The sequence below is a fragment of the Cherax quadricarinatus genome, chromosome 23, assembly GCF_038502225.1.
Source record: "Cherax quadricarinatus isolate ZL_2023a chromosome 23, ASM3850222v1, whole genome shotgun sequence".
Classification (NCBI taxonomy): domain Eukaryota; kingdom Metazoa; phylum Arthropoda; class Malacostraca; order Decapoda; family Parastacidae; genus Cherax; species Cherax quadricarinatus.
In genome coordinates this window covers 16,638,850-16,652,252 of record NC_091314.1, presented here as the reverse complement: position 1 = coordinate 16,652,252, position 13,403 = coordinate 16,638,850, and the positions used below count along the sequence as shown (strand labels likewise).

The 13,403-nt window shown below is 39.4% G+C and overlaps 1 protein-coding gene across 6 annotated transcripts in view; it reads right to left on the bottom strand.

The window, feature by feature from the left end:
• The window catches only part of LOC128685574 (uncharacterized), a 172,689-nt gene that overhangs the window by 115,772 nt on the left and 43,514 nt on the right, over window positions 1–13,403 (bottom strand). The gene's annotated exons all lie outside the window — the stretch shown is intronic.

Here is a 13,403-nt window from a genome sequence, read left to right as displayed (position 1 = left end):
AGTGATGTAGTATAGCGCAATATACCCTGTCCTTTTACGTATCTGTCTATCTATCGTAAGTGATTATTTACCATATAAGTGTATGTTTAACTATATTCTTAATACAGTAGGGCCCTGCTTTTTAGCGTTTTGCCTTACGGCGTTCCGCTAATATGGTGATCTCAAATTATGACCAAAACTTTCTATACGGCAAGCGGTCTTTCAAATACGGCATGCGCCACCCAGTTTGTTTACATTCTCCATGAGCACATCTCTCTATTATGTAATAATAATCACTCTTGGACACATTAAATGTCTAATTTTACGTCAGTATAGACATTTTCACTAATCCATCCATTATATTTTCTTCAAAATTATATAAGAAACATGTTACATAGCACAAACATTTTGTTTATATACTATAGAGGTGTGGTAGCCGGACGGAGGGAAAACATTACGTCACTCCCCTTAATACATAACGCTTTTGTTTACAATTTTTGGCATGAATTATTCATTACTTCTGCCTTTGTTTATGATGCCATCTAAAGGCAGTTGTTAGAAACGATTACAAATCCACTCGTGAACATGGTATGTCGATGGTAATAATATGGCTCTGGGCCACATTAAATATCGTGTAGCTATGTAGGTCGGTGTAGGTATGTAAGTAGGTGTAGGTATGTGGGTAGGTGTAGGTATGTAGGTAGGTGTAGGTATGTAGCCCAGGCGAACTACATACCTACATTAATATTATAACTGATACTTATACTTATGTGTACCTGTACCTATGTAAACTTACACACTGTGCTGGCATGCAGGTACACATTAAAATTACTAAGTGTCTTATTAGTCTTGAAGATGCCATATTAATAATGATAATAATAATGACACAATAATAATCACCGAGGAGCATTATACTGTATATCATATAAAAAGTTAATATAGACATTTTGCTTAATCCATCTAAATACACCCCACATTAGAATAAATTAACAAATATGAAATGTGGTAGCCAGGTGACTTGTAGGACTTGTGGTAGCCAGGCAACTTGTAGGACTTGTGGTAGCCAGGCAACTTGTAGGACTTGTGGTAGCCAGGCAACTTGTAGGACTTGTGGTAGCCAGGCAACTTGTAGGACTTGTGGTAGCCAGGCAACTTGTAGGACTTGTGGTAGCCAGGCAACTTGTAGGACTTGTGGTAGCCAGGCAACTTGTAGGACTTGTGGTAGCCAGGCAACTTGTAGGACTTGTGGTAGCCAGGCAACTTGTAGGACTTGTGGTAGCCAGGCAACTTGTAGGACTTGTGGTAGCCAGGCAACTTGTAGGACTTGTGGTAGCCAGGCAACTTGTAGGACTTGTGGTAGCCAGGCAACTTGTAGGACTTGTGGTAGCCAGGCAACTTGTAGGACTTGTGGTAGCCAGGCAACTTGTAGGACTTGTGGTAGCCAGGCAACTTGTAGAACTTGTGGTAGCCAGGCAATTTGTAGGAATGTGGTAGCCAGGTGATTTGTAGGACTTGTGGTAGCCAGGCAACTTGTAGGACTTGTGGTAGCCAGGTGACTTGTAGGACTTGTGGTAGCCAGGCAACTTGTAGGACTTGTGGTAGCCAGGCAACTTGTAGGACTTGTGGTAGCCAGGCAACTTGTAGGACTTGTGGTAGCCAGGTGACTTGTAGGACTTGTGGTAGCCAGGCAACTTGTAGGACTTGTGGTAGCCAGGCAACTTGTACACTATAATATTACTGGGGGTAACTGGAAAATTATTCCTTTCGTATGCCTTCACTCAGGGCATCATTTCTTCTAAAAATGGTGTTACATGAGAATGGGAGTGTTTCTCTTTATTTATTCTACTGTATCAACGTGGAGACAACTTGTACACAATGTAAAGTGACGAAAACCAGATGCGTTCGTCTGGTTTGTTTACATTATGTGTGGGTGGGGTGGGGGTGCCCCTGCAGACTACCCATACTTCCCAAACCTGACTTTCTACAAATAAAACTCACCCCTCACCCTACATTAAGACTACAAATATTTTAAGGTACAGTGGAACCTCAAAAATCGAACTGCTCCCAACACAACCAATTATGTAAGTGTATTTTTGTAAGTGCTTTTATAAGTGTATTTTTGAGGGTCTGAAATGGACTAACCTAATTTACATTATTCCTCATGGGAATAAATTCATTCGATAAAGGCACTCGAACAGCCTTCTGGACCAAAGAAAGTTCGATATTTGAGGTTCCACTGTAATTAATGAATGTATTGTGTATGTATTTTATCGCTCTGGGGAGCTTTAATTAAATGTACTTTATTTCGTGTGGGTAGGGAGGGCTGACCTGGCTGGCTACCATACCTCCCAAACCTGACTTCCTACAAATTAAATTCACCGCTCACCCTACATTAAGACTACAAATATTTTAAGGTAAGTAATGGGTGTACTGTGTGTGTATTTTACTTTTTATTGTTTTAAATGCCTATTTCTATTGCTATTAGTGTAAACTTGTTACCTGGCATTTATATGCATTTATAAGTGGAAAAAATGGTGTTCTGCTTTCCGGCAATGTCTGCTTTCCAGCAGTAACCTGGAACCTAACCTGCTGTGTAAGTGGGGCCCTACTGTAGTACTGTATATGTTACTTAGTATCATTAGGTGCTAAAAAGAGGTACTAAACTTCTCACTGAATCTTATACCCATTGCCTCATACATTTTTAGCTTTAATATTAATTTTAACCCATATTTTCATATTTGTTAGTGAATAACAGTAACTTATTCTCAGTTACTTAGACACATATGGTACTAAAGCATTATATAGTTTTTTTTAAATTTTATATTCAGTAGCTCCTTTACTTTTATCTTTAAAAAAATTAAGGTGCTAATTCTGGTGCTAAAGTGTTTTATTTCCACTGTGTTACTTTTATATTCAGTAGCTCCTTTATTTTTAGCTTTAAAACAATTATCTTAGTCCATATATTCATATACAGTGGACCCCCGATTCGCGATGCTATCGGTATCCGATAAATCTGGTAACCAATGCATTATATCGCAAAAAATTTGCCTCGGTTCCTGTTACAAAACCCGGTATGCGATGCAATTAGTACGACACGTGTCCACGAGTGGCCTGAACTGCCCCGTGTGTGCCAGTGTTTACAAGCCAGCCAGTGTGCGTGCATCTAAGGATACATTCGGTACATTGCATATTATCCATATAATCACTGTTTTTGGTGCTTGTTTCTGCAAAATAAGTCACCATGGGCCCCAAGAAAGCTTCTAGTACCATCCCTTCGAGACCAAGGGTGCTAATGACTATTGAAATGAAGAAAGAGATAATTGCAAAGTACAAAAGTGGAGTGCGTGTGTCGGAGCTGGTCAGGTTGTATGGTAAACCCCAATCAACCATCTCTACTACAGTGAGCAGGAAAACGGCAATCAAGGAAGCTGTTCTTGCAAAAGGTGCAACTGTGATTACGAAACAGCGACCGCAAGTGTTAGAAAATGTTGAGAGACTGTTACTGGTGTGGATAAATGAAAAACAGATAGCGCGAGATAGCATCTCTCAAGCGATCATTTGTGAAAAGGCTAGGCAGTTGCATGACGATTTGGTAAAGAAATTGCCTGCAACTAGTGGTGATGTGAGTGAATTTAAGGCCAGCAAAGGTTGATTTGAAAGATTTAAGAATCGTAGTGGCATACATAGTGTGATTAGGCATGGTGAGGCTGCCAGTTCAGACCACAAAGCGGCTGAAAAATATGTGCATGAATTCAAGGAGTACATAGAGGCTGAAGGATTGAAACCTGAACAAGTGTTTAATTGTGACGAAACAGGCCTGTTTTGGAAGAAATTGCCAAGCAGGACCTACATTACTCAGGAGGAAAAGGCACTCCCAGGACATAAGCCTATGAAAGACAGGCTTACTCTTTTGATGTGTGCCAATGCTAGTGGTGATTGCAAAGTGAAGCCTTTATTGGTGTATCACTCAGAAACTCCCAGAGCGTTCAGGCAAAAGAATATCCTCAAGGCTAATTTGTGTGTGCTGTGGAGGGCAAACAGTAAGGCATGGGTCACTAGGGACTTTTTCTATGACTGGTTACACCATGCATTTGCCCCCAATGTGAAAAATTACCTAATTGAAAAGAAATTAGACCTTAAGTGCCTCCTGGTATTAGACAATGCCCCTGGCCATCCTACAGACTTGGCAGAGCAACTTTGTGGGGACATGAGCTTCATTAAGGTCAGGTTTTTGCCTCCTAATACCACTCCTCTCCTGCAGCCCATGGACCAGCAGGTCATTTCCAACTTCAAGAAACTGTACACAAAAGCTATGTTTGGAAGGTGCTTTGTAGTGACCTCAGAAACTCAACTGACTCTAAGAGACTTTTGGAAAGATCATTTTACCATCCTCATTGGTGTAAACATTATAGGTAAGGCTTGGGAGGGAGTGACTAAGAGGACCTTGAACTCTGCCTGGAAAAAACTGTGGCCAGAATGTGTAGACAAAAGGGATTTCGAAGGGTTTGAGGCTAACGCTGAGAAGCCTATGCCAGTTGAGGAATCCACTGTGGCATTGGGGAAGTCCTTGGGGTTGGAGGTTAGTGGGGAGGATGTGGAAGAGTTGATGGAGGAGGACAATGATGAACTAACCACTGATGAGCTGCTAGATCATCTTCAACAGCAAGAGACCAGACCTGAGGAAACTGCTCCGGAGGAGGGGATAGAGAAATTGAAGAAGTTGTCTACTTCAAAGATTAAGGAAATGTGTGCAAAGTGGCTTGAAGTGCAAACCTTTTTTGATGAAAATCACCCTCACATAGCTATTGTAAGCCGTGTTGGCAACCTGTACACTGACAATGTTGTGAACCACTTTAGGAAAGTCATAAAGGAACGAGAGGTACAGGCCTCTATGGACAGATATGTTGTGCAACAGAAGTCCAGTGACTGTCAACCTGGTCCTAGTGGCATTAAAAGAAGAAGGGAAGTAACCCCAGAAAATGACTTGCTACCACAAGTCCTAATGGAGGGGGATTCCCCTTCTAAACAATAGGTTCAACACTTTCCCCTCCTCCCATCCCATCAATCATCACCAGATCTTCATTAAAGGTGTCAATTATTCATTTTTTATTATTCTATTGTTACTGTTGTTATTGCAATTATTCTATTGCATTAAACTTAATATTTCATGTGGTAAAAGTTTTTTTTCATACTTTTGGGTGTCTTGCACGGATTAGTCTGATTTCTATTATTTCTTATGGGGAAAATTGATTCGCTTTCCGATAATTTTGGTTTACGATGAACTCCCAGGAACAGATTAATATCACAAACCGGGGGTCCACTGTATGTTAGTGGTTAACGGCAATTTTTTTTTTGTTTTCTGTTAATTGCAACAGCTTATTTCTCTACATGCCCCTTATGAATGCAATTACTGATCCTGATATCAGCCTCTTATTGAACTGCGATTTCGCCCACTTTGAACCCTATTATCAGCTAATTCCTTTGTTCCAGTCGCCCAAACTCATAGCTATTTCTTTAGAACTCCATTTTTTCTATCGAAGGAGTACAAGAAACTGCCCATTTACCGATTTCATCTACCCAATAACGTGGTCAGAAATTTACAATTTGGCCAATTTCACGAAAATTAAAAAAATATGACAATTTCAAAATAAGGGCCAGAATGAACAATGCAGACATTCCTGACTCTAAAATAACATTTTCTTTGTTCATCAGTCACATCTCCAGGTCCCTTTGATATTACTCTTGCTTTCTATTTTGAATTTTTATTCAAACAAAAAATAGAAGATTTACTGTTATGCAGACTACTGCAATATTGTAATAAGTGTATAAATAATGTCAACCCATTCATGACTGCATATTAGAATGGCTACTTGGACATTTATTGGAAAATGGCATTATTTGTTTACTTTTGAACATCGGCAAAAATCAAACATTCTCCCTACTTTGAGCTCCATTACAAGGATCTTTTCATAGTAAAACCAATCAAAATTACCTCTATTTCTATAATATATTTTCCATTCTATCAAATGAGACCAAGAAAACGAGAATATAACCATAAATACTATATGAAAATAGACCACAAATTCGGCATTTTAATTCAAAAAAATGTTCGGAGTTTTTTTTCTCATTATGTACTGCATGCTGCAGGACTTTTTTATACGGTGCACACTGACCACACAGACCCATTCTCTCACATGTGGGCCTACCAGCTTTCTCCTGCTTGATTTGAAGCCGGTAGAATTTATGAGTATATATACGTCAAACACGGTGGCTCGTAAGACATGTATATACGACTGAAACAGTCGAAGGTTTAATTATATGTCCTAGTATATTACGTGTGGGTAGGGAGGGCTGACCTGGCTGGCTATCATACCTCCTAAACCTGACTTCCTATAAATAAAACTCACCTCTCACCCTACATTAGTACTACAAATATTTTAAGGTAAGTAATGGGTGTACTGTGTGTGTATTTTACTTTTTATTGCTTTTAATGCCTAGTTCTATTGCTAACTTAATATATGTTAGTGTAAACTTGTTATCTGGCATTTATATGCATTTATAAGTGAAAAAAAAAGGCATTCTGCTTTCCGGCGATGTCTGCTTTCTGGTAGCAGCCTGGAACCTAACCTGCCGTATATGTGGGGCCCTACTGTACTCACAAAACTAATACAAAAATCAAAGGAAATGTACTAAGAGAATAGATTTATTGAAATAAAAGGTGATATGAAAAGTACCTGGCAAACCCTCTCCAAAATTTTGGGCTCTAGGAAACCATCTGGAAACAGAAAGATAAACTTAACTAAACCTGATGAACCTCACATACAGCCTATAGACACAGCCAAATTTAATGTCTTCTCTACTGTAGGATTAAAGCTAGCAAGTAAAATTCCTAGCTTAAATACCCAGCTGAAAGACTACCTCACTGGCAATGCCATCGGATAGCAATAAAATCGGATATCGATACGGTTTTGCATCAACATATTGGCTCGGCTAACGATAAAAATCTCGGTTAACCCTTTCAGGGTTTCGGACGTACTAGTACGGCTTACACACCAGGGTTTTTGACGTACGAGTATGCTTAAATTCTAACACCCTCAAATCTAATGAGAGCAAGCTGGTAGGCCTACATGTGAAAGAATGGGTCTATGTGGTCAGTGTGCGCAGTATAAAAAAAAAACTTCAGCAACACACAGTGCGTAATGAGAAAAAAAAACTTTGACCGTGTTTTTGGAATAAACCAGCGACTTTGCACTGTATTTTCGTATGGTGTTTATTATTGTATTCTAGTTTTCCTGGTCTCATTTTATAGAATGGAAGACATATTACAGAAATTGATATGATTTTGACTGGTTTTACAATGAAAAGTACCTTGAAATTGAGCTCGAAGTAGCAGAAATGTTTGATTTTTACCAAAGTGCAAAAGTAAATAAATCATGCTAAGCGTCCAATACACATCAACTGGTGAGTCTAATATTCTTTCACAAGTGCACCGATATTATTTATACCATATCTACACTAATGCAGTAGTCTGCATAACAGTAAATCTTCTGTTTTTTGTGAGAATAAAAAAATCAAAGTGGAAAGCAAAAGAATGTAAGAGGGGCGTGGGGAAGTGACTAATGAACAGAGGAAATGTTATTTTAGTGCCAAGAATGTCTTTCTTGTTTATTCTGGACCCTATTTGGAAATTGGCACCTTTTGATATTTGTGTGAAATTAGCAAAATTACTAAATTCTGACCACTGTATTGGATGTTGAAATCAGTAAATGGGTGGTTTCTTGTACTCATTCGATAGAAAAAATGGAGTTCTAGCGAAATAGTTACGATTTTTGTCGACTAGGGCTCAAAGTGGGCAAAATCGCCTATGCGTAAACATCGTCGAGACCGCTAACTTCGCGAGAGCATAATTCCGTGTTTTCCATCAAATTTCATACTTTTGGTGTCATTATGATCGGGAAAAGATTGTCTATCTTTTCATAAGAAAAAACAATTTTTTTTTTAAATTTAGGCGACCCTGAGAACAAGTCTGGGAGAGGGCCTGGGGACCCTGAAAGGGTTAAGGACATTCGTCCAGAACGTGTCCCCGCAGCTTGAGCCACCCAGCCACTCCAGTGTGGCCAGTATGCCATTGCTTATAAAGTCAGTGCAGATGATTCCACGCATACATGCGATACATTTTGTATTATTTGATTGTTTGTAGTGCTTGTAACTGCTAAATAAGCCACCATGAGCCCAAAGAAAGCTTCTAGTGCCAGCCCTGTAGTAAAGAAGGTAAGAAATACTATTAAATTGAAGAAAGAGATCATCGCAAAATACGAAAGTGGAGTGTGTGTCTCTGAGTTGGCCAGGTTATATATATAACAAACCCCATTCAACCATCGCTACTATCTTGGTCAAGGAAAAGGCAATCAAGGAAGCTGTTATTTTGAATGGTGCAAATATGCTTACAAAACAGAGATCACAAATACTACTCGAAGATGTGGAAAGGCTGTTGTTGGTGTGGTTTAACAAGAAACAATTAACCCCAGAGGGTTAGCCACCCAGGATAACCCAAGAAAGTCAGTGCATCATCAAGGACTGTAACTTATTTCCATTGGGGTCCTTAACCCTTTCAGGGTCCGTCCCGTAGATCTACGGCTTTACGTTCAGGGTCCAAACCGTAGATCTACGTCATGAGCTCAGCTTACTCTGATAAACTGTGAGTGGTACATTTGGGCCTAGATATGAGAGAATACATCTATGTGGTATGTGTGCACCACATAAAACAGATCCTGCAGCACACTGTGTATAATGAGAGAAAAAAACTGAAATCATGATTTTTCGATTAAAACAGCGACTTTGCAGTGTTTTTTCGTATGTTTTTTATAGTTCTATTTGCGATTTCTTGGTCTCATTTGATAGAACGGAAGACATATTACAGAAATAGAGATGATTTTGATTGGTTTTAGCACTGGAAATGGCTTGAAACTGAGCTCAAAGTAACGGAAATGTTAAATTTTTGCTGATATTCAAGAGTAAACAAACGACCTCACACATCTAATACACGCCAGCTGGTGGGTCTAATATGCATTCACAAATATGGTGATAATATTTATACAATTATTACAGTATTGCATAACAGTAAATCTTCTATTTTTTGGTGTGAATAAAAATTCATTACTTGAATAAAAAATCAAAATGGAATTTATTTGTAACGCCTCAAAAAGTAACTAATGAACAGAGGAAATGTTAGTTTAGTTCCAGGAATACCTACATTGTTTATTCTGGACCCCATTTTGAAATTGGAATATTTTGAACTTTGTGTTAAATTGGCCAAATTAACAATTTCCGATCACTTTATTTCGTAATTGAAAGAGTTGACTTGGCAATTTCTCGTGCTCAATTGAAATAGCTAAGAATTTGGTTGACTGGAATATTGTAATTGGCCTAAACTGGGAGTCAAAGTTGGCAAAATCGCCGATTCGTAAATATCGCTGACACATCAAAATTCACGAGAGCATAATTTCGTCAATTTTCCATCAAATTTCTTACTTTTTGTTTTATTACCTTCACAAAAAGATTCTCTACCATTTCATAAGAAAAAAAACAATTTTTTTTTTTTTAAATTCTTGGACACTGGAGCACCACTTCAGATTTGGGCCTTGGACCCTGAAGGGGTTAATCTTGTCCCCCCCAGGAAGCAACCCACACTAGTCGATTAACACCCAGGTGAACAGGAAAAAATGCCTGGAACTAGTGGCCATATTGGTGAATTTAAGGCCAGCAAAGGTTGGTTTGAGAAATTTAAGAATCATAGTTACATACACAGCGTGATAAGGCATGGCGAAGCTAAAAAATTTCAACCCCAACAAGTGTTCAATTGTGAAGAAACAGGCCTGTTCTGGAAGAAAATGCCAAACAGGACCTACATTACTCAGGAGGAAAAGGCACTCCCAAGACAAGCCTATGAAAGACAGGCTAACTCTCATGTTCTGTAGTAATGCTAGTGGGGATTGCAAAGTAAAGCCTTTACTCGTGTTTCATTCTGAAAATCTCATCACTCATCAATACTCTTCAACAAAGGTAAGTGTAAAGATAATTTATGTATTTATTCTGCATGTCTCACTGTTTTCTGTGTACGGAAATGCATATTTCATGTAAAAAAAAAAATTTTTTTAATACTTTTGGGTGTCTGGAACGGATTAATTGTATTTCCATTATTTCTTATGGGAAAAATTAATTCGGATAACGATAAAATCGGTTAAGGACAAGCTCTCTGGAACACATTAATATCGTTAACTGAGGGTCCACTGTATCTAGCTCCAACTGATTCTACTGAAGTCTCACTCATCATTAACCCTTTCAGGGTCCGTCCCGTAGATCTACGGCTTCACGTTGAGTGTCCAAACCGTAGATCTACGCCAAAATTCTAGCACCGTCAAATTTAGCGCGAAAACGCTCATAGGCCTACATGTGAGAGAACGGGTCTGCATGGTGGGTGTGCGCTATAAACAAAAAATCTAGGCGCCCGCATAGCATTGTGGGAACGCCGGCTCAGTTACCCTTGTTCACCATGCCTCGTCGCAAGTCAGCTCTCACTCCCTGGAAAATTGGGACTCTCCTCTTCCTATCTGATAGTTCTGACACTGATGGAAGTGGAAATGAAGACGAATTCTACGGCTTTGATCAGTTAGTGACCGAAAGGAATGACCAGGATATCGATAATAGTGCAGAAAACCCTGACGATCCTCAACCTTCTACCTCTGGTGTGGGCACTCGTGACTCACGATCGGTTGTTCCTCAACGCAAGAGAAAACTAATATTTTTGCATGGCCAGGCCTCTGACTTCAGTAATGATGATGATAGTGACGTGGATTGTGATTTTATTGCGCTCGACAATCATTCGAGTAGTGAGAGTGAGGAATCATATTCACCAGTGAAGCGTCGGTATGTTCGCCGCCACATGCGCTCGGGTAGTGCACCCTATGCTGTGCCCAGGGGACAGAGTACATCCCGTGGCCCTACACCAGTTTTAGGTAGTGATAGTGAGGATGATGTGGCTACACTTGGCATGGATAGACCACAGGCATCAGTGGATGGTGTTAGTGGTGCTGGTGGTGGTAGTGGCACCGCCATGCGTGACTCACCAGGCCACGCTGGGACCCACGCTGCTGACTTGTCAGTTCAAGGACAAAGCGGAGCGTCAGCCACCAGCCCACCACAACCACAACCACCCGCACAACCAGCCTATGATGTCCAGTATCCACCAGCAAACCGTATCTGGGATTGGCAGCAAAATCCCAATTTTGTTCCCAAGCCTCACCACTTTGATGACTCTCAAAGTGGAATTCTACCTACTTGTCCCCTTGGAACCACGGCCAATGAACTGGAATTCTTTGAATTATTCTTTGACCAGCCATTAATGGAAATTATTGTCAGGGAAAGTAATAAGTATTTTGAGTACACCATGGCAAATACGATCTTATCACCACAGTCAAGACTACACAGGTGGAAAGAGACGACTGTTGCAGAAATGTATTTGCTTTTTGCAACAATAATGCTTATGCCTCACGTCTATAAGCATAATATAAAAGCATACTGGTCCACAGATTGGCTAATTTCTACCCCAGTCTTCAGTGAAATCATACCAGTGAACAGGTTTATCTTACTCTTACATATGTTGCACTTCTCTGACAAAACCAGGCCTGACAGAAGTGACAGGTTATACAAGATATGAAATGTTTTCATGTATCTCAAACAAAAGTTCAGCATATACTTTTATCCATTCAAGAATCTTGTAATTGACGAGTCTTTGATTTTGTTCAAAGGTAGACTGTCATTCAAGCAGTATATACCGAGCAAGAGGAAATGCTTTGGTATAAAACTGTTTGTACTCTGTGATTGTGACAGTGGCCTGGTGTTGGATATTGTTGTATACACGGGTAGTAAAACATTGAAAGATACCAAGATGTTATTGGGTATCTCACGTGACGTAGTGAGAAACATGATGGCACCTTATCTTGGTAAGGGGCATACATTATATACCGATAACTGGTACACAAGCCCATTACTCAGTGATTTCATGCGAGTGAACAAGACAGATGTGTGTGGCACAGTGCGTTCTAATCGTAAACATATGCCCAGGCTCAATGCAGGTGCTCGTGGTGATGACGTGCAGGTGTTTACTGCAAATGACATCATGGCATTACGGAGGCATGACAAACGAGATGTCACATTGTTGACAACCATTCACCGTAATGAAATGCAAGACAGTGGCAAAGTTGATCGAGTGACTAATGAACGTATTCGAAAACCAGTGACAGTGATTGATTATACACAAAACATGCGCTTGGTTGACAAATGTGACATGCAGATTGGTTTTGTTGATTGTGTTCGTAAGAGTTACAAGTGGTACATGAAACTTTTCTTCCATCTCATGGACATTTCAATGCTCAATGCATATAATATGTACCAAATAAAGACTGGCAACAGACCACCGTATGGTGAATTTTGTTTGTCTGTTGTCAGACAACTCATAATGAAGTACCAGGTAAGAACACCTGCTATACAACACGGTCCTCGAATTACTCAGGATATACCCAAGCGTTTGAGGAGGGAAGGTGATCATTTCATAATAGCTTCCTTCAACTCAGAAGAAATTTGCTCAGAAGAGATGCATCGTCTGTGCACAAACAAAACGACGGCAACAAAGACGCAAAGACACTCGGTTTATGTGTGAGGAATGTAAGGTGCCTCTGTGCATGGTGCCTTGTTTCAAGGAGTTCCACAAGCTCCAGCAGTTCTAAAACCATGTCCAGTGATTGTAAATATGTAAATATATGATAGAACATTAGTATTATACAAGATTTGTGCATGTTTATTGTAATAAACAACAGTGGTAAACAATAATATGATAATAACTTTAGTGCGGTTATTGTGTTCAATACAGTGAGTTTATATATATACATTATATACAGTATTGGTCTTTCAGGCCCCAAATGTTAGTAGGAATAGAAAAAAATTGGAAAAGAAAAGAAAAAACTACAAAAACCGCTAAATAAAGTAATGTGCCTATGTGGAATTCGTCGATGTTGCCGCCACCACATCATTTTGGACAAACTTCTTGGCACTGTATCTCGGTAAGTACTGATCAGAATTTTTTTTTTGTCATATTACCTTCACAAAAATATGCTCTTTAATTCTGTAAGAAAAAAATAATTTTTTTTTTTTTTTTCAAAATTTCTTGGACACTGGAGCACCACTTCAGATTTTGGCCTTTGACCCTGAAGGGGTTAAACCAATTTAGCCTTTAGCCGAATTAATTTTCCCCATAAGCAATAATGGAAATCCAATTAATCCATTCCAAACACCCAAAAGTATTAAAGAAAATATTTTTTTTTTACATGAAATATACATTTCCCTACACAGAAAACAATGATACACGC